At 34.2% G+C, this 27,884-nt stretch overlaps 1 protein-coding gene across 14 annotated transcripts in view; it reads left to right on the top strand.

Annotated features, from left to right (window-relative positions):
• BBX (BBX high mobility group box domain containing) overlaps window positions 1-27,884 on the top strand; it is a 285,719-nt gene that overhangs the window by 134,340 nt on the left and 123,495 nt on the right. For 3 of the 14 annotated variants that reach the window (XM_077118481.1, XM_077118488.1, XM_077118492.1), the window contains one exon: window positions 2,830-2,947. The exons of the other annotated variants lie outside the window; for them this stretch is intronic. The gene's annotated coding sequence lies outside the window, so the exon portion shown is untranslated. The remainder of the gene's footprint in view (window positions 1-2,829; window positions 2,948-27,884) is intronic. 14 annotated transcript variants of the gene reach the window in all.

The following is a 27,884-nucleotide window of genomic DNA, read 5'->3' as shown; positions in this document are numbered from 1 at the left end:
AATGTTCCATTGAGTAGGTGTACCATGGTTTATCCATTTACTTACTACAGAGTATCTTGACTGCTTCCAATTTTGGGGAGTTATGAATATAAGCTGCTTATATTGTTATTTTAAATTTAGCTTTCACTCTGTTCCTCAAAGAATATGGCTTCTAAGTATCTATTACATGAACCAGCTTTAAAAACTACTTTATCTACAGAACTTGGTGTATTGGATTAACCTTTTGTTGGGGGAATAAGGAAGGATATTGAGAGGAAAGGAAGTGGGGGTGTTTGAAAAGGAAGTCAAAGATGGGTTAAGTATATATGTTCAAGAGAGTTCTCATACCACCACCAGAATTAAGGAGGTTAAGTTTGTAAAGTATTGCATTTTAAATGCAGAGAGGACATTGGACTCTAATGAATAATATTATGCATGCTGAAGTATTTAGGGAAGGTATGATATTTGTGTACATGTTTTTTCTTTTGATGTAAAATTTACATTCAATAAAAAGCACAAATCTCAAAAGTAATTTCTCTGTGTTTTGACAAATGTATACACCTGCATAACCTAAATACCTATCGAGGTAGAGCACATCACTATAGGTAGGTGCTGTTTTTATTCCCATTTTGAAGAGGAGACAGCTGAAACACAAAGGTTAAGTAATCTTTCTAAATCATCTTCTAGTAAGTAACAGAGCTGAAATTCAAACCGTTGATGCAGGATTTGTGCTTTTAACTACCACACCATGCTGTTGCCTTTGATTATCCTTACATCTTCGGATATCCTTTAAGAACATTCACATTCACACATGCAAATGAAATGTTTATTTCAATATAATTGTGTCAACACAGAAGTGGTTTAAGATTAGTTGGAAGTATAGAAGCTCTTCTAGAAATGCATCGTTTCCTTGCAAAAGGTTCATTTTGGGGGAAATATAAAGTTTGTGTAGCATGACAAAGTAAGTCCCTTTATTGAAGTATTAGGGTGAATCTCTGTGCAATAACTCTATCTTAACTGACATCCTTGAATGTTTACACATATAAATGGTGAAATGACTGTCAATTCCTAATGATGACAACTGAGGTTCAGGACAATACTCAAGTGCCATTTGAGCAATTAAGAGTAAATTATGTTAGTATAATTCTGTATTAAGTGTATTTTTGCTTTGATCCAACTAGTAGAATTAAACTCTAAGTGGTTTATATAGCACCACTTACCTTCCTACCTCAGTCTCCAAATAGAATCGACCAATTTGGAATTTATAAAGTTCTGAATTTTGCAGAATTTTCAACAACAAAAAAACTGAATAAAAATCATTTTCCTTTCCAAATAAATTGCATGACATTCTAAGTAAGGATTGGATCAGATTATATAAATTTTTTTGTGGTGTGTAACACGTAGGTAGACTATCCCAATGAAAAGAATTTAATGAACTCTAATGTCTGTTTCCTGCATTATGTTCATACCACAAACTATATCCTAAAAATTCACCAGCACTGTATTTACTGCTTAAATTATAGAAAAGCAGCCATCATATGTTATTTTTTAAAAGATCCAAAGTATTCATCCTAAAGCAATAAAAATGCATGTACTTAGCAAAACCTTATTAGTCACTAGAGGGCAGAGCAGTACTGTACTTCAGGTGTTTTAGAAAGTTTTAAGATTAAAATTTGCTCAGCACAATGGAAAATATATTCATGAACAACTGAATAGAAATTTTATTTATTCCTGTTATCTGTCCTTATTGTGAAAAAGAATAGCATGCTTGCACTTTTATCAAAGGAGCTTGTCCAGTAATTACATCTGTTGCTTCTAAAAGAGCATTAGAAGAGTATAAGACATATTCCTCATGAGAAAATACTAATGCTTATGAAGAGTGGTGCATTAAATCATTTCTGCAGTGTGTAATGTCCTAATATTGGACGGTAGTATAGACTTAGGTGAGATGTGAGAGAACAAGTAAATTTGAAAGACAAGTCATTTCCTAGTACTTATTTATTGAAATGTAGAACATCTTTGCATCTTTCTGGCCAGCTGAAGTGTGTAGAATCATTAAGAGTTTGAAATTATGACATTATAAAAGCAAATAAACCCAACTTTTTACTCTAGTTCCTTTTTAAAATGTTAAAATTTTGGCAAGTAGCTGTTCGCTGAATTTCTGTTCTAAATTTTCTGTCATTTTATTCCCATTTGGATTTTTGTAATATATTTTTTAAATAGTCAGGTGAGTAACTTCAGTCATTCAGTATCCCAAAAGAGAGAACAATATTATCCTGAATTGTGCTTAGTTTGAATTTCTATATGATTCATTTCTAGTAGAGACAATATAGGATATTTGAAAAAGCCCCCTAGATATTGTCATCAGGTTTGGAGCCCCAATTATTATTTACTAACTTGCGACCTTGGACAAGTCACATTACTGTGAACTTCCAATTTTTTTAAATGGAAAAATATTTCCTTATCTATACCAGGTTGTTTTGAGCATCATGTATGTCTATGTATGTATATACCTCCAAAGTTGAAACTTTGTAAAAATGAATTTTAATAAAGATATACTCTAAGAAAAACCTTATAAGTAACTTTGCAATGTTGATTATATCATACATTCAGTAACATGAGGGCAACTAGTAAATGGTACCAAAAATGTGGTTTCAAAACCAAAACCCAAATCCAGATTGCTAACTTCCTCCCTATAACTGAGTTTTTTCTGCTGCCTTAATCTCTCTGTAACTTGTGATTCTTTTACTCTTCTTACCTCTTTATTTCTGTCTTCTGTTTGTTTCCATGTTTCCCCTCTCTGTTTCTCCTGACTGTCTCTGGTCTTTCTCTGTGTTTTTCTTGTCTCAGGCACCCTCGGGAAGACCCCAAGCCTCTAGCAGTACCTGGTATCATCTCCAGAATGTTTATAGATGTGGAGGAGTCACTGGGATATTGAGAAATACCAGAGGCGAATTGTTCCACTGTAGTAAGTCAAATCAGCATTTATTAAATGACTGCTGTTTACAGAGCACAGTTGGTGGTGCTTTGGAAGAAGAATGAGTTAGGGCATAGCAGAGAAGAAATAAATTTGTAAGCTCTTGCCTTGTCAGTGATTCTAGCCAGCTGGACGCAGAAGTGAATAAGAGCAACAACAAATTAAAAAGCTAACAAATAATCATATAAATGACTTGTGCTTTATATGTGCTGAAGAGGCACAGAGTTAATGGAGTAGAAAAAAGGCAGGTAGAATTAATCAGGTTTCCTGCAAGAGTTTAAAATTAGGTTTTAAAGTATGGCTGGAAAGAAAGAATGGAAATGAGTAATTTCTGTGGGTCTTGGCAAGCCTGTGAGTGAATCCCTGATGGAAGGTTACAGAAACGAGAATGCTAAGTTTCTGCCTTCTAACAACTAACATTCTACAGTGCTAGAGAAATTCAAGTTATGAAAAGTGCAGCAAAATTGAGCCCTTCATTAAACAATTAGTATCTGTTGCCAGTTTTAGAATTTATAGAGCTTAAGAGTAAATTTTCATTATGAAAAAATAAAGAAGTATTATGATGACATCAATATAAACTCTTAGAACATGATCCAGGGTTGCATTTTAAATGCTAGATGAACTAAAATAGTAAACTACAGTCTAACAAGTATATATAACAAGTATAGCAAGTTTTATTTTTCCATTAGATAGCTATTTTTGGTATTGTATTTTATACAGTCCTCCTAAGACACTCTATGATTTTCAGAGTTGGTTTTAAATCCTATCTACACTAACTGTGTAAAAATTAGGCAATGTAGTTAACACCACTGAATCTCAATTTTCTCATAAAAATTAAGGTTGAAAATATTTACCTTTGAGAGTTGTCATGAATTGAAAGACAATGTTTATAAAGTCTTGAGTACACGCTAGGTAGTCTGTTTCCTTGTTACTTACGATACTTAAAATGTGTCTATAAAATAATTGGTTAAATATAGTGTTATATCTGAGAGCTTCATAAAAATAAAAGTGACCCTATGGTATTTAGAAAATGCTATATATATGCAAAAGAATATTTATAACATTTGAATAAGGTATAAAGAATAGCATTAACGTGAATAACTGGGTAATTACCACCTCATTTAGGAAATAAAACATTACCAGTATGTTTGTAGCCCACTGTATGCCCAGCTCAGATTCCATTGGTTTCTTTTAGCTGCTGCCACAATCTTGAATTCTGAGTTTACTATTAATTATAATTATAGGGTTTTTCATTTACATATTTATGTATCCCCAAGGAGCAATATATTATTTTTTTTATTTTAAAATTTCATGTAAATAATACTATGTTTTCTTCTGTAATACCTATTTTTTTTTCTGCTCAACATTATGGCATGAGAGTCACCCTTGTTTATATGTGTGATTAATTTGTGATCACAGTTGGTATTTCATTGTATGGAAATACCACAATAATGTATCTACTTTTCATGGGTAATGAGGTTGTTTACTGTTTTTGTGTAATTAGAAGTAAAGCTGCAAAGAAACAGTTTGTGAGAGTACTGTACTTACCTTTTTATGTACATATTATTTCTCTAAGGTATGTGTTCAGGAGTGGAACTGCTGGAATGTACTTGAAACTCTACAAGATAGTGCTGAACTACCCCAGAACTTGTTCCATTTTAAAGTCCCACTAGCAGGATGTGATCCTTCTCCTAGTCCTTATCTCCTGTCTCCTCAAAAATTACTAGATTTCTGTTGACATATTCACCACATCTTTATGAATGGTCTTTTGTGATTATTGCTGTATCTAGGCAGAAATTAAAGCATTGAAAAGTTTTTTAACTTGCCAGTAATATCATTAATGTTAATGACCCTCTTTTTTTCACCATGAATTATTTTATTTATAAATATTTACATTATGAAAGAAATATCATATTATAGGATATTTAGAAATTAGAAGAAAAGCCTAATCTTAATACACTGATATCATTTGGCCTTATCAATGCATAAATATGCATTTTTACATGCATTTTTTAAACATTAACCATAATATTATACAGTTTTTTCGTTTTTTTTAACTTTTTTATTGTATAGCATAACATATATGCAAAGCAAAGAAATAAAAAAGCAATAGCTTTCAAACCACTCTTCAAAAGGTGGTTACAGGATAGATCCAGAGTTTATTATGGACTACCATATGATCCTCTGATATTTTTCCTTCTAGCTGCTCCAGAATATAGGAGGCTAGCGGTCTTAAATACTTTATCATCACAATGACTTTTTTTCTTTCTTTTTTGTGAACAGTAACATATATTTAAAAAGCTATGAATTTCCAAGCACAGCACCACAGTTAGTGGTAGAACGTATTTCAGACTTTGACATGGGTTACAATTTCACAGTTTTAGGTTTGTACTTCTAGCTACTCTAAAATACTCGAGACTAAAAGAGATATCAGTTTAATGATTCAGCATTCGTATTCATTTATTAAGTCCTATCTTCTATGTATAACTCCATCATCACCCTTGATCTTTCTTTACCTCTCATTGGGGTTGTTTGGGCTATGACAGTTCTAAAATTTTTATATTGGAAGGGTCTGTCACTTATATGGGATAGGGAGATGGAACAACTGATGTTCTGGAGAGGCTGGGCTAGGTTTCAGGACTTATCTGGACCAGGGACCATCTGGAGGTTGTAGGTTTCTGGCAAGTTAGTCTAGTGCCTGGAATCCTTGTGGAATCTTATAAATTGCCTTAGATGTTGTTTAGGATTGGTTGGAATTGACCCTCTTTTTTTATGTTGATTTTATCCTTTGCAGCAGCTGCCTGAATTTACATCATTTTTCTAAATGTCCTTCACACTGTTTCTCAAACCCATTTAAGTCTGGACATCCTGAAATATGTTTCTTCCAGAAAGCCCATCATAATCGTATAATGTTAATTATGTTAACCTAACTTCTAAAGACAGTTGCAGCAAAAATATGTATATATATTTTATTGATGCTTTTTTTCCCCTTAATTTGAGTTGTAATAAAGAGTGACCTACAGAGAACTGTTTGCAAGCTGCTCTGACTTGATAATCCCTAGTTGGTTTTGTATTACAGAAGTCAAATGACTCAAGTTGTGTTTACCACTCCTTCCCTTTTTCGTCTCTCACCCACTTTTATTTTTCGAAGCCAGTGATTTCTTTTGGTATCTGATTGTACTTTTACACACCATTGCATGTTTCATATTGAAATTTCTCCTAACCTCATAATCTGTAGTTAGTGGTCATAATTTTAGTGATTGGTCTCAGTATTTTGCTTATTATATCGTCAAGCTTATTGCTTCTACCACATCCATTTTCTAAGATTTTCCCGGCAAGGATACCAGGATCTAGCCTAGTGCCTGGAGTACTTATTTATTTAATAGATGTTTATTGAATGTAGAAAGGAAAGATGTAAATGCAGTAAACACTGAAGTGCCTTTTTCCTGCTCAGGAGCAATAGTTTCCCTAAAAGCACTGGATGAAAATCAAGAGAATTGTAATCCATTCTACCAGTAAGTAACCTTGTAAACCATAGGCAAGTTCTTCTTGAGCTTCACTCTCCATTTTTGAAAAGTGAGACTAGTAGACCTGTGATCTGTAAGATCCCTTTTGGCTCTAGCATTTTATATTCTGTCTTCTATTGAAATGAAAAAATATTTCTCACAGAATGCCGTTTAACCTATTTTACTGTGCTTTAAGGCTCATAACTATGTCACAGTGACCTGCCAGTTATTATCATTCATAAACCTAGCAAGAGGGCCATACATTAAACTTCTTTTCCTCTCTTTGTTATTGGCTTGATTTATTCTGGAGGGAAAAAAATGCATTTATCTTCCTTTGAGAAAGTAATGAATGCTTTTGGCTTTCTGACTTCATCCACCAGACAGCTCCGGCATTCTTCGATGCAAAATCTTGATTCTCACCTTCTTGCTCCTCCTGCTCATCCCAATTCCACAACTGTGACCAAGGCAGCTTGTCCTTCCCTTTATTATTTGCTGTATGTTTAACCCCGTGTCTTTTCTCTCACTCCGGTTACCATCTATGAGTTAGTGTTGTCCTTTACTATTGGGTTTTTCTTTGGAGTCAGTGCGTCTTTCTTCATCTGTTGCTGGAGGTAAGCTACCTCCTTCTTTCTCCTGTATTCCCCCTGCTAGAGCTAACTCGATCCCAGGTAAATGGTGAGGAAAGGGCTGCACTCCTTCCCTTACTATACTTAGTGTTCCCATTTCCCATTGCTATTCCGGGGCTCCAACTCTAATATGTATTAGAGCTACTACCTCTTTCAAGGAGCTATCTTCAGAGTCTCTCATATGATTCATATGATTGATATGAACCTGTTATTTTTCCAGGTTTCATGTTGTGAGTGCCTGTGAACTCCATGCATCAAAGACAAAAGGGAAAGAGAACAAGCAGACAAAACACAGAACACAAGCTCCCTCCCTCTTTACTCTCTGGTGATTTTAAGTGTGACCCAATCATTCCTGCTGGTTTTGTCCAGAGATCTGTTTATTTGACCATTAACCAAAATTAATCAGGTTCTTTCTGACTTTTATTAACGGACTTGAAATCATCTAATCTCAGCATGATGTTATGAATCTGCTTTGTGAAAATCTCATGTAAATCCATCAAATTTTAGGCTAAGAAGAGAGTAAAGCAAGGGAAGAGTTTTATAATTTAAAAAAAACGAAAAATTTCTTTAATGAAGGATTTTTCAATAAAATTAGCAATTGTGAATCATTTGAAATTTTTGGAATCTTTGTAACTTTTTTGACATGCTAATTTACAAACTATCATTAGCCTAATTGTTAGGTTTTCCCCCATACGGAACACCCAAGATATCCACTAGGCAATACAGCCAGTCCTCTGTATTTTCCTGGAATAAGAAACCAGACTGTCTGTAATAATTCAACCCCTTCTTACTAACTGCTTACTCTACATAACTCCAAGAGATACCATTATAAATGTATTTACACAAAATACATTTTGTCAAATATTCTGTTTAAAGAAAGAGGCAGTTAATACCATCCTATCTCTAGAAGAACAGATTACTTTCTGTACCTAAGGAATGCAAAGGAAAAACATTCTTTTATCCTTATAAGGGAAAATTACCTGACTTGACTGATAGAATACTTGCTGTAACCGCTCTTATATTGTGTCTTTGATTAATGTAAAAGGCTTGACCTGGTAAGTATTCACAGTCATGTTTTAAATTATCAGGTTAATGTTTCTTTTACAGTATTAATTCACTTAATATTTTATAATTTAGACAGGCTTGAAAGTGTTTCAGAAAACCTACAGCCCTCGTTTAGTATCCATATTTTAATTTAGCATCCTCTGAATAGAGATCCATATACTCTTTTCAGAGTATATTAAGGTGTCCAGCAAATATTTTAAAGGATACACACAGAAACTAGCCTGTTAATGAAATAAGTTAGACAATCCTTAAATACAGCAGGAAAATTTATACATACCTCAACAAGTGATACAAAATTTTCCTTCTGAGGAAACTAGGTAATGCATTTATTAGAGATTCTTCATTGAACTTAACTTGGAAAAGCATGTTTAAAATGCTTTTAAATTAAGAAATTTTGAACTGCATATTTAATTTTTACTCTTCACATCAGTTACACAGCAAAGCTGGTAATAGGTTTAAATGCTTGAAACTGACCATGTTATTATACCCAAAAATATTTGTCTATGTTATCACAAAGTATTTTATTAAATTAGTCTTGAATAGCTTCATTCAGGTTTAAGTATTGCTGGAATAACAATATTCATTTAGTCTGGGAGTTCATATTTGAATAGGAAAATAGGTGAATGAACAAATTGATCTCTAATTTTTGAGATAAAGAAGTGAGCAATAAATTTGTTTTCCTGAAGTTTATTTCTTGATGTATTACCTTCATTATCTTAGCTTAAAATCTACATTTCTGAAAGACTAACCAGGTTTTATTAAGTTTGGAAAATCAATCATTGAGTCTTGTTTATTAAAAACAATAGAACAGAAAGTAGCACAGCTATACTTTAATATTGATACTTGTTTAGAGAATCGGATTCTTTTCAGAAGAATTTTTAACATTATAATAATGCAATATTAAAAATTACTAAATACAGTTTTCTTCTGCCTACATGTCAAATGGTTTTCCATTACATCTTACTAGAATCTGTATTTTTTGTGTTTGTGCTCAGCTAATAGACACTTCACTCCCTTTCTTGGTGCTAACCAACCACAGTGTTTCATTTGAATGAATTAAAGGAATTTTAGCTGCAGTTTTCATCCATTTATAGCTATTTCTTAACCCTTACACAGCACCTACAGAAGTGTTTTTGTTATAATTAAGCAGATGGCAGTGTTATTTCTGAGAGCCTCAAGCTGCCCAGTTACCACAGGGTTTGTCTTTTCACCACTTAGTAACTTCCCAACTGCTAAGAATCACCCTGGATTTAGAGAAGGCAGCACTTTAGAATTGAGTCAGAGAACATCTAGATCCCAGGGCCAGGGCATGACTGGGTCTGATTTTCACTGAATGTAGTTTTCCAGTCAGTTTTTCTTTCTGGATTAAAGCTCATCAGGACAGCCTCTTCTGTGCTCTTATTGGAGTTTACTCAAGAATTGATAGGCGTGTGTTTTCTTTCAAACTTTCTTAAATTGCCAGAGATTTTTGTTGATATGTTTGAAATTATTTGCATTTAAATAGCTTTAAAGCCTGTTCATTTTTATCAAGCTGCTTCGACTCTTGTATTCTTCATACTTACCAAAGTTGTTAAAATGATTGATCGGATTGTATTTTTCTTCCTTACATTTTTCGTGGAGACTTCAAAAACAGTAAGATATATCTCCCACATTCAGAGTCTACAGTTGTGTCAAGGGTGAGTGGTGGAAAAGTTTAATTTATAGAACTTAAACCTACAGTTCTCAATGGAGGCTTCACATTTGAAAATCACTATCTATAATTAAGAAGCTATTACTGATGGTGTTGTGGTACAAAAACGAGGCTAAGAGTTAGAAATTTAAAATAATCATTTGAGACAGTAATAGCAGCAGTTCACAAGTCAGTTTATTGTTCATGCTGTAGGAAATTAAGAAATTTGGAAGAACAACATGTAATTTTGCTTATGATCATATTTGACTGGTGTGGAGGGGAAGGAAGGAGGCGCATTTTTATAAAGGGAATCTCTGGGCAAAAGGTAAGAGGGAAAAAAACACCCAAGTCCAAAGAGCTGGGCCTGACATCTTCTGAGGGCAAAGGGAGTTTGGGACCAGGTTTTTGTGTGTGCAGGCAGAGTATGAGGCAGGGAGGACACAAAAAAGTTGTGGAATCCCAACCTAAGGCATTAAATTCTTGAAGTAGACTGTGGAGGGCCACTAAAGAGTTTGAATTCAGGGAAAAAAAGAATCAAAGCATGACTGAATAATCAATGGACAGATTAATTTGGAAATAGAGATACTCACTTAGAAGCTGCTATGTTCATTTATTGGAGTCAGGTGGTGAGAAGGATTTGAAGAAAATAGTAAATAAATTAATTTATGCATTTTTTTCTGTAAATATTAAAGCTATATATATATATGAGGTTCACTAAAAGACACCTTCACGTTCATTATCTTTTTTTCTATTCTCACCATTCTGTTAAATAGATACTAGTCTATTTTGATAGATGAGTGAACTGAGGCCTCCACAGTGGAGTGAAGATTTATAGCCAGGTTTGACTGCCAAGTCCCACCAGGCCTTTTTGCTCCTTTGCTTAGATTCATGAAGCATGGAGATAGAGCAAGACAGATGATTTTTTTATTATCCCTTATTTGATTTGTTACATGTTCTTAGTAATCATTAAATTTAAGGTTCCATATTACAATATATGTATGCATGTATATTTCAGTACACTTGAAAGAATTTTCAGATGTTGTGAATTCAACTTAGGTATTCTTCCATCATGGCACTTGAGAAAATATTCTTTTCTGACAATTAGAGAAAAATGTCTTTTAACAAAATTTAGGTCAATAATATATTTTATATCAATTTTTAAAAGACGGTAAAAAATTTTATCTTCTACTGAGTTAGTAATATTAGTATATAAAAAACAAAAATTTCCCAATTTTCAAAAATAAAAACAGTGAAGTAAACTGGAATTTTAGGAAAGAATAGTTTTGGCTAATTTAATTTTCTTATTCACTGAAACTTAGCTGGATATCTTTTTTATTTCAGTATTGGTAAGTATCTGCAAAAAATACTTTGAACACTTGACTAAATTAAGAAATTGTAGACTGAACGTTATTTCTCAATGGGAGGATCATCTTGGTGCCATTACTCTAATGACTAGTAATTACTGTACTAGTAATGGTTCTACAGTATTGAAAATATAATGCGTAGAAGGGGTCAGAGATCTGACCAAGTGTGTACTGAAGTGCAATGAATTGCTCGCTACCAACACCAACAATCCTACTCTGCACACCCTGCCCAAGACATTCTGGGCAGTTTTTTTGTTTAATTGATGTTAAGCTTGTTTTTGTAATATGTCACTTTTTCTAAAAGCATAGTGCCCCCCAAAATGTGGTTGACTTTGTTTGCCACAACTGCTCTAACAAATACTACACGGTAGTTGGCTTAACAACAGGAATTTATTGGCTCTGTTTTGTATACTTGAAGTCCAAAATCAAAGTCTCTACAGGCAGTGCTTTCTCCCAGAGTCCAAAGCATTCTGTTGTTGGCTTGCTCAATTCCTGAGGTTCCTGGCTTGTATCTGCCTCTGTCACATGGTGATCTCTCTCTCACCTTTTTGGCTTCTGATTTCTGGCTTCCACTGACTTCTATATCCAAATTTCCTTTGCTTATAGGAACTGCAGCCATATGGATTAAAGACCACCCTGATTTAATTTATCTAAATAAGATCTTCCAAGAAACTGTTCACAAATAAGTCCACACCTTAAGGAGTAGTATCTTCAAAAGTCCTATTTACAAGTGGATTCACACCCACAGGAATGTAGGTTAAGACTTTGAACAAGCCTTTTGTGGGGTACGTGATTCAATCCCCAGAAGTGGTTAATTAAGAAATATATTAGGTGTATTCTGCTTGAGGTTTACATATATAATTTCAGATTGCTGTTTCATCATCAAATTTTGCTTTTGCTAAATGAGACCTTTATATGGCCATATTTTTGAAGTTTTTTGGATGCTATGTACCTTCAACAACAACAAAAAAGACAGTTTTAGGTTCACAACAAGAATCAGCTGTCTAAAATAGGTTCATTGATTTAGCTTGTTGTCTGCAGTTGCCCAACAAAGTTTACTTGATTTTAATAGTATAAAGAAATCAAGATGAGCATTCAGATTAGATTTTGGCTGCTGCAGTAAGAACTTCTGTCTTTACCTTGAAGTCTTGAAATCCACATGTAGTATGTTCTTATGATGAAGTTTGGAGAGATTTGAGCCTAACACCATTGAAACTTTTTAAGAAAGCTTATATTGGCAGAGTCCAATATTTCTTCTATTTTTTTTTTTTTTTGATTCTTAAAGGAAGATTCATTCATCTCAATATTGACCTGAAGAAGGATGCATCTCAATACGGTTCACAAGACCAAAAAAAACTTACCGTTTTGTGCATGTGTGTGTGTTGTTTGTGAAGGAAATGGATACTTTAGTTTACCTAAAAAAACAATTCAGCGAATGAAATGGACAGGACCAGAAGCATATTGAGAATGGTGTCCAAGAAGACTTAGGAATTAGAAAATTGAGTGCAGTAATATAAAACTGTTCACACATTTTATTATATCCGCATAGGACTACAAATTGATTACTTGGAAAACAGTTGCTATAAATATTTAGGGAACAAAAGAATGTTGTTGAGGCTTTCACATAACTAAATAGTCACAAGGAAGGATGTTAAAAAAATAAATGTCATTAGAGTTAGAAATTCAGGTTAATTTTAATATTCTGTTTTCTGAGATTCTTTTGAAAATCTTATCTCTATAATTCTCTAGTTGTGACTCTTTATTTTGAATGTTGGTTTTTAATGAAGTGATTTTTTTATACTTGTGAAAAGTGTCCATGATTTACTTTTTGTTTTCTAAAAGAATATAAAATTCATAAACTTTAGTTGCCTTTGGAAATGTTACCTTTTATATTTTCTCAATGATAAATACAAAACAAAAGTCTACTTCAAGGATGTCTTTGTACTGGTTCCAGCTTGTTCTCCTTGAACAAGCTCTGGGACCTTGAGCAGATTTCTTAATTTGAACCTGAATTTCCTCTTCTCTGAATGAGGGAGTTAAATTGGATAATCCCTTAAAGTTTGTTCCAACTCTAAAATTCTGTGATTTTATAATTCGCTGAAGAACAAAGTAGGAGTTCAAAATGAGTATAAGAATCCCCAAATCAAGTCAGATGTGGTTAATTAGAAAAGGAGTTCCAGATTCAGTAAGTTTTTAGCAGTTTTCAAGAGAGGGAGGAAGGAGAACACATGGTAGAGAATATTCCTTATAGCAGATATGGTATGAAGAGTTGCACAATAGCAGTACCTTTAATGGGATGTAATGACAATAAAGTTTGTTGGATTAGAGCCTAAGAGTTTAGGAAAAACTAAGATATGACAATGTGTTTTCATATATAATATCTAAAGGCTCAACAATTTCTGGAAAAAAATGGCTCTTTAAATGTTTTTAATAAAGTTTGTTCTTCATATTTTTAAAATCCCAGCCTTCTTACTTCAGCAGCCCCTCCTATCAAAACCACAGGAATCATATTATTCATTTCCTCTAACTGATTTGTATAGTTCCCTCACATAATTCAGAATATAGCCGAAAGCTAAATTTTGTAGGCTGTTGAAGAATGAAAATAATACTGATTGTGATCTTTTTTTTTTTCACAAATTACCTTTGATAAGAGACAACAGATTATTATCTGACCCATTTCAGATTTCTCGTTAGAAATTTCTTATTCAGGGTAATGTTTGTCTACTACAAACTTTGAAAATTAGCATTATCAACCACATGCAGAATTATTTTTAAAAATTAAGAACCTTACTTGTTAAAAATAAATTTCCTAATGTTTTAACATGAAGCTTTCTTTCTACATTTCAAAGTTTCTTTTCATCTAAAACCTCATAAATCAGTCTTTATAAAAGAGAAGCTGTCTTCAATGACAGTCTACAAGTCCTTAATTTATGCTGTAGGACAGAAATGAACTGCTCTTTACAGAGTAATGTGACCACAACACATAATCACTCCCCTTTTGGAAAAAAAAAATGCATTCTAACTTACATAGGATATAATTTAACCCAAACCATTAATAATCTTCATGAAGATACATTTTTCAAGGGAAAACGCCTGTAAGGAAATCTTCTGTTTTGCCTTAAAATTTGGAAATAAGTTGGAATATTTATTTCCAAATAAAATTTGGAATTAGAGGGGTTAGACAATGAGGCATTTGATCCTGAAAGGTGTATGAGAATGCTCCCCTTCTAAAATACACACTTTATATAATTCCTAAATCGTTGTCTGTCTGCCCTTCACTACCCTTTTAATTTTTCAAGTTTATGAGAGGAACTAAAAAAAAATAGCTTTTGTATTGATTTTAAACTTTTATGCTATTTTGAAAGTTTTAGATTGGAAACTTGTGCCAGTAATGGCTTTGGAACTCGTGACATTTAGCTGGATGACTTTGATCCCAGTGTGTACCTGCCAAGTAATGGAAGACATTGAAGAGTGTGATGTGTAGAATTGCTTTGACTCTCCCCTCTCTTCTGGCAGTGGTTATAGCCTGGCAGCAAGCAATACCAAATTTGTGGGCTTGCACATTTGAAAGCTGCTTTTCTTATTCTCCTACAGTAGTTTGTATAGAGGAGGAGCCAAAGTAAGATGTCTACACAGACTCTCTCAAAAGCAATTCATTTATAACTTACAAAGAACCCCTTTTAGATTTGATCCTACCATTGCACTCTGTTAAAGCCTTTGCTGAAGAAGTAGTGTTGGGACAGGCCTGATAAGTTGTGCTGTGTTGAAATGTATTGTAGAGTGTTTTCGAGAAATATGGCCTTAGAATAATTAGAGCTGGAGGGACCTTCTCTTTGGCAGATGGAGGGAACCTGAGAAATAGGGGATAAGTGGTTTAGACAAAGCATGCTCCTGCTTTTAAGTCAGTATTTAAAATGAAGTTTTCAGACTTTCACTTATGTGAATTTACTATGTGAGAATATAGTCTTATGAATACTAAAATAATAAACAGCAAAATAATAACCAAAAGGGAATTGAATGTGTGCATGCTTACTCTGTGGGGTGTGAAAGGAGATAAAACAGGTCCTATTCCCTGGTTCCCACTTTACTAACTGAGGGTTCTCTTCGGCCTCTCGTCAAAACCACTGATCTGAATCGCTCCACAGAAACTGCTTTGCCCCCTTGCCACTTTATTTCCATTGATTGTGTAGGAGTTGTCATTTTAATACCTCTCTTTCCCCTTCTGCACAGTTGGGCAGCAGTTACCACATCTTTAAGATTAAAAATGAGGCTGCAGTACTGTAAGAAGAATTTAATGGAAACATTCTATTTCTATTTGGGGGGAAATAAAAAAAGCAATGGGTTATAGTGGAAAGAGTTCTAGTTTTAGAGTTGAGACCTGTATCATGACTTTATTACTAAAACAAAGTACTTTGACTTTCTTATCCATAAATTGAATGATCTCTGAGGGCTGGACTTTTTTTTTCTATGAAATGAAAGGTTTCGACTTTAGGTGAGTACTTATTTAAAGAGAAATTATCCTATAAATTAAATATGTCCAGGAACAGCAGTAAGACATGCAAACTTTTCTTAAGGAATGTTTCGATAGATTGCAGAAAACTCTTTAAAAATTAATAACTTTAAGGAGGAAAAACAGTAATGACTTTGCATTTCATTTGGTGAGCAGTGTGCTTTCCAAATAAATTGATAATTTATCTTCTACAATGTGGAAATCTGCAAGTATCTAGATAATTAGAAGCATTTGATTATTTATAGAATCTGCTTCCAAAGGCAAAGAATAGAATTGAGTCTATAACTAGGATAATTTAGATAATGCGGATTTCATCTAATTAAGCCTGGCCTTAAACTTTTTCTTAATTATCATGAACTTATAATACTATAATTATCTGGTTATCTCAACCTTCCATTTGCTTTGGCGATGTATTTATACCACATTTTTCTTTTCATTAATTTAAATTTAATTGGTGATAACATATGTTAACTGTCACTCTTGGTGGCAGAAGAGGGCTTTTGCGGTTGTACCCATACAGGGTCATGGAACCATTTAAGAGGCTTTGCCCAAAAAAGCCTACTAATTTCCAAATATCAGATGTGGCATGTTTGGAATAAGTGAATTTGTTTTCATATAGTGTAGGTGGCAGTAACTAGTTCTTTATTACCATCATCTGAAATAAATAATAAACGTGTGTTTGTTAAACTGAATTTCCTTTTCAACTTGTCCATGCTCCCTTTGTTGGTCCTGGACCACTTAGGAGCTTAAGTGGACAGTTCCTTATTCTCTTTGGTGGTAGTAGAGATCCAACTTGAGATTTAAAATCAGTTTTACCAGTTAGAGCTGTGCTCTTTCAAACAATATACTATTGTCCACTGGCTTATATCAGTAATTAATTGTTGATGAAATTCTGAAAGGGATAGTTTTTTTTTCTCACACAGAGTTGCTTTTTAAAGATTATACCGTTAGAATTTAAGTGAAAGCGAAGAAAGAAACTATTAAAAATATCCAGTAGATGGCGCCTTGTAATTGTGTTTGGAGCAGCCTGCAGCATTCTTGTCTTAAAGGTGTAATTGAAACAGAGCATTTCTTTCCCTGAAAGTTGTTATGAATATCTGGACCTATACACTTTTATATCTTTTAGGGTGAAAAGATTTTTATCAGTCATTTTGTTCTATCATTCACTCATCATAAGGAATATTTCTGCAGCATCCCTGACATGTCCTTGAATGTAGCATGACTTCGGCAAACTGTGCTAGTAAATCAGGAAGTCTGTTTTCCAAGCCATTTTAAATTATTAATTTTAAAAAAGTATGAAAAGTATAGAAAGACCCAGTCCTGTATTAGAATAGCCATCAATAACAAAATAATCTGGTTTCTGCCACGTATTGGTATGGTGCTTATTTTCATTGCACTGCCAAAATTATTTTTGAATTAAGGTTTTGGGGACCATTGGTCTGATCCTGGGCAAGACTTCCTAGTATTTGAGTTCATTTTCCAATAGTTAATTATTGCCATTTTAATCTTATTCTTATAAGAATAAGATTGGGTATTCTTAGTATACCCAAGCTTATGAATGATTTGGTTTCTCTGGCTAGCCTTATTAGTATTTTAAAAAAACTATTGTTTTGGTTACAGCATACCTGGCTGTTTTTCTTCTTTTTGCTTTTTAAATTGTTTGTGTTTTAAGTTAAAGAAAAATTAGAAAGTAAATTTACTAAAAAAAGAAAAAGCATACCATAATCATACCATGAAGAGATAACCTTGTAAATAATTTAGTGTTCATTCTCCCAGCCTTTTTGTCTGTCACACCTAAGCACATATTTATTATATGTTTTTACAAAATAAATCATTTTTCATATTGTAACTGTCTATTTTTTTCTTTATTAACAGTTTATCTTAACAGCATCTTTTCATGTTGATAATGCATTTTCATTTACTTTGTAGTGACTATAAATTGTTGCATTTTTACCAGTGTCCTACACTTTATATTTAGTCACCCTGCCCCATTTTTTTCTATCCATAGATTTTTGAAATGCAAAGATATTCCTTTAATAGTAACATTTTTAATGAGAACACTAGATTAAAACATCATAGGTCAATTTAGCACAGTCCCTGGTTGTAGTAAGTTCCAATTATTGCCCTATGCACAAAACCTAAGGAACACATACATATATAAAAACTGGTTTAGGGGCGGGCCGCGGTGGCTCAGCGGGCAAAGTGCTTGCCTGCTATGCCGGAGGACCTCGGTTCGATTCCCGGCCCCAGCCCATGTAACAAAAACGGAGAAACAGAATACAATAAAACAAGAAAATGTTTAAAAATGTTTCCCTTTCTTCCTTCCTTCCTTCCTTCTATCCTTCCTTCCTTCTCTCTGTCTTTCCTTTAAAAAAAAAAAAAAAAAAAAAAAAAACTGGTTTAGTCCTCACAATAAGGAAGATACTATTATTTCCCTTTATAGATGAGAATTCCAAGGCATAGAAAGATTAATTGCCCGAGACCACATTGTTAAAAAAATCTGTATATCCAGTAAGAAAGTAGGGTCTCAGTCCCAGGATCAGGGAAGACCCAAAGAACAAGTATATAGAAAGAATGTAATTGAAGGTCTCAAACGCTTCCTGCTGAGCCCAGAAGTATTATTGTGGCCAGAAGGCAGTCAGACACTGTGTTAGTTTCCTGGCTCTTAAAACAGACACCATACAGTGAGTTATCTTAACAACAGGAATTTATTCATTCATGGTTTCAGAAGCTAGAAGGCTTGCTTCCTTCTGAGGTCAGGATCTTCTGGCTGGCTGACAGTCTTTGGAGTTCCTTAGGTTTTGTGCACAGGGCATGTGATATGGTGCTATCTTTCCGAAGATTCGTTGACTTCCAGTTTTTTGGTTGTTCACGGTGGCTTCTTTTTTTCATGACTGATATCCTTTGTTTATAAGAACTTTAGCCATATTGGATTAAAGCCCACCATCATTCATTTTGGGCACATTTTAATTATGTCTTCAGAGGTCCTACTTACAAATGCGTTCATACCTAAAGGACCAGGATTTGGAACCTGAACATGCTTTTGATAGGAGACATGATTCAATCCCCAGCAGATACTGACAAGTGAGTCCTATTGTTGGATGATGATATGGCAAAAGCCCAAACCTTCTTGTTCCAAATTAACAGGGATTGTTGGTTGCACAGGGCTATTCAGTCCTTGGGAATATTTGGAAAAGCTTGCTGGCCAAGCATAGTGGAAGGGTGGCATAACTGAATACATCTAGGCTTTTCCACATGTTCCTTTCTGTGTGTTGTATACTCTGTTGGACTAGCACAGGGTGGGTAGCAGTTCGCTCCCTTACTGTACAGCTTTTAAAATGATACCCAGGGCGGTGCAGCGGTGACTCAGTGACAGAATTCTCATCTGCCATGCCAGAGACCAGGTTCGATTCCCGGAGCCTGCCCATGCCAAAAAAAAGATACCTGAAGAATAGAAGCCATGGTTATTCTATTAAATAATGCTTTAGAAACGTGTTTCAACAAAGTTAAAGCAATTTGGATAGCTCATATGTAATCAACACAAATACATATATGGAAATATAAATTCACATAATAAGCTTGTGACTTCAGGATTGCAAAAAGAAGTCACATAGAAAATATTCAAGCAGACTAGTGGCATCTTTAGAATATAGTGGAGTGAGCCTCTGCGTGTTCCTGAAAATATGAAAAAAGTTAATGTAGTCATTGAGAGAAAAGCCCTATGAGGTTTGGGTTTTTTTAGGAGTTTTAACAATTTTTAAAATCTGATTTTCTATATATTGGGTTTATTTAGAGCTGTGATTCTGAACTAGGGGTTGCATCACTCCCCCAAAACCACCCCCTGTGAAGTTTTTGGGAATTTGTGGGATTTTTTTCTTTTTTAACGCAATGATTAGAGTAATACTATGGTCTGGCATGGGAGGGCACGGAATGAGCAGAGATATATTAACTCTACTATGAATGAAATAGTCCTGCCCAATAAAGAATTGCTCCACCCAAAATGCTAAAATCATTCTTACTAACATATGCTGATTTAGAGGATAGGGTATTATTGTACGTTAAGTAGATAAGACTCTGAGGATGCCATATACATAAAGGATAATGTAGATAGTACTGTATTCCTGTAGAAATTCTGGATATTTCTTCATTTACTCCTTTATTAAGGTGATTTTCTTGTGGATAGTTTTACTCAGTTCCTTAACTGAGGGTAAATTTTATTTCCCAATTTCAGAGCAGAATTAGCAACAGGGGAACTGTAGATGTAAATACCTGGATGTAACACCTGCTGGCCATAAAAGTTAATTTAGATCACAGAGGAGGCTGCATCTACAGCTGCAGATCTTTTCAGCAGCTACTGATAATTCTAGCACTGTAATCAAACATAAAATAAAATGACACACATTCAACATTCTTCATGAGCTAACAGTGCAGTGTAATGAAATCTAAAGGATAATTTGTAGTTAGTGAGAAAGAAAACAAGTGTTGTAAATGTAGTACAGGTAAAACTAATTTTATTCCTTTTTTTAAAGCAAATGTTGAATAAATTCATGAAGATGTTAGGAACATTGGTGGGACAAATGGAGTTAGAGAAAGAAGAGAAGGCTTAAGTTGTTGGAAACATTTTTTAATGAAGGAACATTTACTAGTTTCCTTTGAGTGTTTTATACTATTGAATTACAGATGATTCACTATGAGTTCTTGAGCCATATCTGATCTTCTTTCCAAATTTATTCAGTTATTTCCAGGACAGTTCATTTATTTATTATGAATTCATGCTTTGTGATATATATGCTTTAATTAAGTTTGGAAGACAAACCTGCAAACAAAAAATTTCCAAACAAGGTGTTAAGTGTCACAGTAGCTGTGCAAATGAATGCTATGAAGCCCTAGTGGCTCACCATGGCAAATGAACTCTGGCCACCTCTGATCTGATGAGAATATGAAAATCACTTAAATTACCTGTAAATGAGATAAAACATTGTCTTTACTCTCCCACTAGACTTCAGGATTTCAGCTAGGATGACTCTGGTATAGACAGCATAATTATTTAATTCACTCTTAATTAGGATATGGTGTGTTGAGGGCCTGCTTTATTTCTATGTCCACCAAATAAATGCTTCATTTCTTAATACTCAAACTATAAAACATCCCACAGTAATTGAATTACACTCAACAGGGCCTATTTGCTATTATGTGATATTTATGTAGTGAAACAGTTGATTCTGAGCAAGTGTGGAAACATCATATGGTCACAGAAACAATCAAGAAGAAAAAATGAATTTCACAACAGCATATTTATTTTGTACCTCAGAAGCCTGAAACTCTGTCCCCTATTAAATTACATTTAAAGTAATTGATTTTGAAATAACTTATTACTTTCTTTTCTCATTTTAAAATAATGCATGACAACTGAGGATAACACTGAAGGATGAAAACAGAAATAGAAATCACCCTCCATGCATATACCATTCTGTCATATCCATTGTTAACACTTAGTCTATGTCCTTCCAGCATTTTTTCTAAGCATAAATACGCTTTTCCAGCTTTTCTTTTTTTAATTGAAATCATGGTGCAACAATGTTAATTTTCATTATTTAATGGAATAATACATATTTTTTTCAATTTTTATGTTATTTTTAATTCTATGCCTTTTCTTGTTAAATTTTTCTCCTTATTTACTATTTTATTTGTATTTGGCAAAGATGGTGGGGGTCAGTGTGTGATGAGGTACAGACTCATCCAATTTAGAAATAGATATTTTCTCATGTGTTCCCTATTTATTTGTAAAATCACTGACATTCAATAAGAATGGGAAGCAGAGTTGTTTTTTTTATCAAGGAAAAGAAAGTAGCTATCTCATCAGAGAAGAAATGTATTTAGAGATATATAAGAATTTGTTTATGACAACATTTATTGATGCCGAGAGTAGTGACACACTTCACATTGTTTGCTTTCATTATCATTTTCAAATTCTGCTTTGAATTTTGCAGCAGATGCTCTGTGTTCACAAACTTAGGGGTTTAATGCTCCTTTTGGAAGCTTAACTGTCAGGCTATCAGTCAAGAATATACTGAGTTTTGACTTTATGGATGAGTCACAAAAGTTAATTTGGTTCTTTGGGGTAATGTTCAAACAAAATCATATTTCATGGGAGCAAGAAATACTTTACTGTTTAAATGCAGTTAACAGCACCACAAATTGAGTGTGAGTTTGTGTGTTTTAACTTAAAAAGCATGATTCTTTTCCATGGAAGATGCTCTTTTTCCATCTTTCCCAGGGTATGTTATGATAATGGGGACTTTTTAATGTAGGATTAAAATCTCCCATTTTTTTTGAGTTAGATTCTTCTGTTTCTCTCAAAGTACTATTGGTCATCAAAAATAGGAACTTTCTTCGTTATTTTACTATGTCAATATCGTTTATGTTCTCTTGGCATTAAAAGACACACCACTGTCTTACTGAACTTCCGCAAGGAATAGCTATTGCATTTAAGGAAATTTTTTGAATAAATGTTATACTATGGTGGTATCAGTTGCTTAGATTTGGCCATGCTAAATTGCTAGAAATATTTTTATTGTTTTGAAAGGTTTTTTTCATTACTTGGACTACATTATATCAGTGGAGTTGCTGTATCAGAAAATGTGGAAAGGCTAACAATAGTTTCCATTTTTAAATATGAAACTTAACCTGTTTAGGTTTAAATCCTCAAAATCTTTCTTCTAGTTGCATTATTATTTCTATTGCAATAACAGTCCCTGCCCAAGGAAATGCTGAGTGATTCTTCAGGGCTGTCTGACATTACACAGAAGAAATTGAGAGGCTCTCCCAGGTGGTCAGATGAATTATGCTACTATGGCAAGTTCTCTTATCATCAGGGCAGGCAGAAATATCCCAGGCAAAGCATAAATAGCTACTTCTAGCCTGACAACTAAAAGCTAATAACTCACATGATTAAGTTTCAGGGAATATTTTTCCCAAAGTTGAGGAGTGCCTAACTGAACCATCAGTGTCAGCTGTGAACAGTGAGAAAAATGCATTTCTGAGATCAAAGACAGATACCGTATTTGGAATTTGTTCAAGAAAAGTAACTTTGAAATTACAAATATACTTTTTAACTGCAATATTTTGTTATCTGTCTTCAAAGGAGAACTGCTTGTTGATAGATCACTTCCTGCCTTTCATCTTTTCTTGTGGTTATCAAAAACAAACAAAAAAAACCCCAGCAGCATAGTAGTAGCAGTCTTTTTTTAAGGCGTTGTTTTGAAACAGGACAGCTGAATTAGCTATTGGAGAAAGTAAAGTTGGCTCTGTGGAAATGCAGTTTTGATTTTGTGGTTGGGATACTACAAATGGCCTCCAGATTACTTCCTGCCATATCAGTAGCAGAGGGCATCAGTGTAACCTGTAGAGAAACTGGAGAATGGAAAATGAGAATTTATAAGCTTTAGGAGCCAGCATGTTATATGAACAGGAGGCTGCCAATGTCAAGAAGCAACCTATAAGGAAATAGGAAACCCTTCTAACAAGAGACAATATCCAACAAGGTGAAGACACTGATTTGTCAGTATGACACATCAGCATAAAGCTACCTTGATTGGCTTGACCAAAGAGTATTTAATCAGGTACATAGTGTAAGGAATATTGGTAAGGAAAAAGTAATTTGGGGCCATATTAGACTAGTTGTAAGTCACACTTGAACAACCCAACCAAGATGCTTTTTCTAAATGGAATTTTTCTAAAAGTATTTAAAGGAGGAAAATTAACCCAGGATTGAATGAGGATATAACTTCTATCATGTTTGCCAAAACTTGCATTTCCTCTTTTCTCAGCCTTCATTTTTCTTTAACTCTTGGCAGTGATGCATCTGTAAGAGGGTAATACATGTTCTATTTCCATAATTCCAGGTTATACTTCCATAATTCCATGAGTAATGAACACAATTTCTACATTTGTGATTGCTTACTCTCTGCTTTGAATATTGCCTTACAGAAATTTTCTTCATGCCCTAAAGCATTTTGACTAATGTCCTGTTTCACTGAAGTCCCAATCACCACAAAATCCTCCATTCAACTTTTCTGATTTCTGTCTCTATTGATTTCTAGTTAAAACTCTTATTGTAGGTTTTTGCTCCTATGTTTTGGGACCACAAGGTTTTTTGTTGATACGTATTTTTTCTTTAAGATATTTTCTTTCGAATAGCAGGGCACCTAGAGAATTGTAAATTACCCTCAAAATAGATCATTTCTGACTGTTTCATTCTTCAGTGACTTTCTTATTAGGACAACAGGATAAAATTGCCCTTTAGAAGCTTTTCCTATATTAATCCAGTTCATTTCAGAGACCGAAGCACAGTAGAAGAAAGAAACCAAGTAAAGAGTTTTTTTCTATTATCTTATTGTAAATAAACTTGGCTGTTTTGACTTTTAAAATCTGGTATTTACCTATTTGCATCTTACTGATAGTACAAATTCAAAATAATCTCAGGTTTGTAAATTATTTTAAAAAAGAAAGAAAAATATAATAATTACCTCAGTAGGGACCCTAACTGTATACAAGTGCAGAGAATAAGAACATTTCATTTTAAACCTAACCTCCTGTGGGCTTAGTTTTACAAATCTATAAATCGATAGGGTCGGTCTCTGATTTCTAAGATCCCTTGTGTTTGTAATATTGTACAATATTATCAGTGAACCCAAACACAATAGTTTGTTTCATAAGATCCTAAATCTATAAATAACCATAGGAGAACCTCTGGTTTGCCTCTCTGTTTAAGCAGTAGTAGATGCCAATTTTAGTATAAGAATAGCTGTCCAAGGCTCTTTTTTCTTCTCACCTACCCCCACCCCATTTAGTGTTTCAGAAGAAATTAACTTTTTTTGGTGTTAGGCACCCGACCAGGAAATTTGACTGCTGTGTGGCAGAATGCCCTAACAGTATTCCAAGCAGGCCTTGAATACTAGAATTAAAAATAGCTAGTGGCCCAGTTCCTGTTATGTTTATGAATATGGTAGTTAACAACTCTTACTCCCACCTGTCCCCCCATTTCTCCCTTCACCTCCCCCCATCCGTACTCCATTTTATTCCACCCAAAATGTAAGAGTTGCAATAGTAAAAGGAGAAATTGGAATTTAGGGCTCCGTAATAGCTGTTTGGTAATATTGAAACCTACTAGATGAATCTCAGAATGTTTGAAAATTGGTATAACATGGATTCCAGGGCACTTTCAATGAAGCAAGTCTTAGTAGTGAAATACTAAACTAAGAAGCCAAAGAGTCAGGCAGGTGGGGAGCAGTGAGTAGAAGACCCAACAAAATATTCATCTTGATTCCATCTCTTAATATCTACTTGTTATATAAAAATGACTCAGTGGACTCAGAGATTGAGAAACACAACTCTTATAAACTATTAGGTTAAGGCAAAGATTTAATTATAGCTCAATGCAATTAAAGTGAAGTTAATATATACTGAGTCACTTTAGAGTGTATGTCATTTGAAAAAGTTACAGATTTAAACTGAGAAAGGTAATCACCATGTGTTTTACCTTAGAGTTCCCTGAATATTAAGAGGATTTAATGGGAGCTATCTTTATTTAATCCCATTTCTACAGGAAATATCACAGTAATTGCAGAGTGTAAAATTCTGCGAAATGTTTCTTAAAACCACCTGTATGTGAACAAGAAGTTATTGCATGGTGGTACAGCATGGCAGCTGGACCTCCTGCAGCATTCAAATCCTGGTTGGTCAATATTTTCCTAACTATGTGACCCTGGGCAAGTTCTCTGTGTTTCAGTTGCCTTACATGTAAATGCAAATAATAATAGTTCCTACTTCACAGGGTTGTTTTGAGGATAAGTGGATTAATGATTGTGAAACACTTAGCACTTGGTATAGGATAAGTCCAGAAAGAATAAAAGCATACTTAGCCCCACTATTCTTTCTGCTTTGGTATACGTGAAAACTCTAATTTCAGTTTTAGACTAGAAATCTTGTTTACCATAAAAATTTAGTTTACTAGGTTGAGTAAAACTTAGTTTACTAGTTTACTAGATTTAAACAAGCAGTCTTGTTTACAATAAAATTTAGTTTACTAGATTTAATTTTTTTTTAAAGGCACTGCTTATTAATGACTCAATTTCATAGCATTGTTTTTGACTTTGTAAACCCTAAATATTTGGTATAACATTCAAATATTGAATTTCTACTACTATAAACCTGTAGTAATTTTTCAGTAGAAAAGTTTTTTTAAAAACTGATCTGAAAGATAAGTGTTGAAAGAATAGTGACAGTGGTGGTGTTAATGATTTAGTGCTTTCAGTGATCAAGGACATACTCCTGTGTCCGCTGTTCATATATAGGGACATATTGTGATCCTCCGTTAATCTTCCCATCATGAAGTTGCTCTTCCTTGCTCCAGCTTGTTCCCTCTTGGCACATGGATGTTTTGGATTGATACGAAGAGGCCCAGGATTTTAAAAGCCCAGATTTGAGTTACTATCTGTCTAAATAATACTGTGGTATCCAGATTTCCCAGTCATAGGCAGAGTTTTGTTCCTGTGATTCTTAATAAATGTAAAGCTATGGCTAAGGTAATTTAATCCTAACCAACCTATTAGATTTCTAAATCTCCTATTAGATTTTTAAATCTCCTACTCATGAAAGTTTCACACCTCTGTAATAAGTTTTATAGTCAATGATTCGTAAGGTAAAAAGATAGATATATTAATAAGGGCCTCCTCAGCCTTACTTTTTAAACTGATAGAAATGGTTTGACATTTTCTTTTAAAAAGAATTTATTAAAACAGTATTTTCCAATATACTTTCTAACTAGATGTGGGGGAAGTTTTGGTGTTTTTTTGTTTACAGTAATACAGAAATCTAAGTACATGAAAAAATACTTAAATTGTCAGTAGCTAACAGAACAACTTAGTAATTATAATAAAATTCAATAATGTATCCAATTTCCAAATTCTGGAATTCATTGTTAACTTATGGTGGTGGTGCTGGGGTTTTGGCATATATGAGAAAAACACAAATATCATTGGAGACAATACATAGAAGCCCATCTCTATAGGTAAAAAGTTTTCATCATTATAAAGGTTATGTAAGGAACATGTATTGTTCTAGAAAGCTGATTTATTATTTCTTCATCTTCCCTGTGTCAAGGCATGGAAAGAGGGAAATGAGGCCTGTTTACAGGGAACAGGACTCTGCAAAACAGCCTGGTCCTAGCTGGAGACAAGTAAAATCACAGTACAGAATGGTAACAGGCGGCCTTCGAGGTCACGCAGACCAACTTTCTGATGCTAGACCGTTCCCAGTTTTTCTGCTTCAACAGTTGCTAACTTTGTCCTTGAACAGGTCTGGCGTTGGATTTCTCTGATTGTGGGAGAAGAAAGCCAGGACTAGGCAGTGTGGGTCCCTGCTGTCGATTTGATACTGTCATTGGTCCCGGAGTTCCCTGCTTCTACAATTAAGAGAATACTAGAAATACTAAAATTCTGTTGCACTTTATACTTTTTATTGGCTCGTCTTTGATCATTACTTTGTGAATGCCAACAAAATCTCTGTTCTGTTTACTCCTAAAGGCTCAGCCACTTCTTTGTAATTTAAGGTTGAGTTCAGAAATGGCCAGCCATATGACTTGCTTCCAGCCATCTCATCCCTTGGAAAGTTGCAGATCCTACCACAGTCTTAGAACCTCTGCTGAATTGTTTTTTGACAGTTCTTTTCAAAGTAACTTTTTGGCTGATGCCAGAGTAACGGAAGCCGGGTCAGAATTGACGAAATTTGAAGTGGCAGGAAATTCTTGAAACCTGGGCATCATCCCTAGGTGTACCCTCAGTGATGTGGATATATTAGCCATTAGTTAAAGGGTTAGTAGTAGAAAGAAATGGGGGCACTGAATTCTCCAATGACTTGGATGATTGCCACAATCCTGGGTGCAGAGAATGCCTATTATAATGGTTCAGACCATATTTGTTACAATCTATCGCATGCTATCTAGTTCCCAAATTGTTTCATTGTTGTATAGGTCTTATCTCACAAACTAGATTGTATGTCTTTTATTGATCCAGATCATCCTTTGTAATCAGTGTCGTCTCTTGATGCTAGTCCATTAATAGGTCCTCAAAAGGCTGATTTGGATCGGGCGGTCTTCCTAGAGGACCTGTATAAGAGCTGTGGAAGGA

This window comes from Tamandua tetradactyla, chromosome 10 (genome assembly GCF_023851605.1).
Source record: "Tamandua tetradactyla isolate mTamTet1 chromosome 10, mTamTet1.pri, whole genome shotgun sequence".
Taxonomy (NCBI): domain Eukaryota; kingdom Metazoa; phylum Chordata; class Mammalia; order Pilosa; family Myrmecophagidae; genus Tamandua; species Tamandua tetradactyla.
This window is presented reverse-complemented; position numbering and strand designations above follow the sequence as displayed.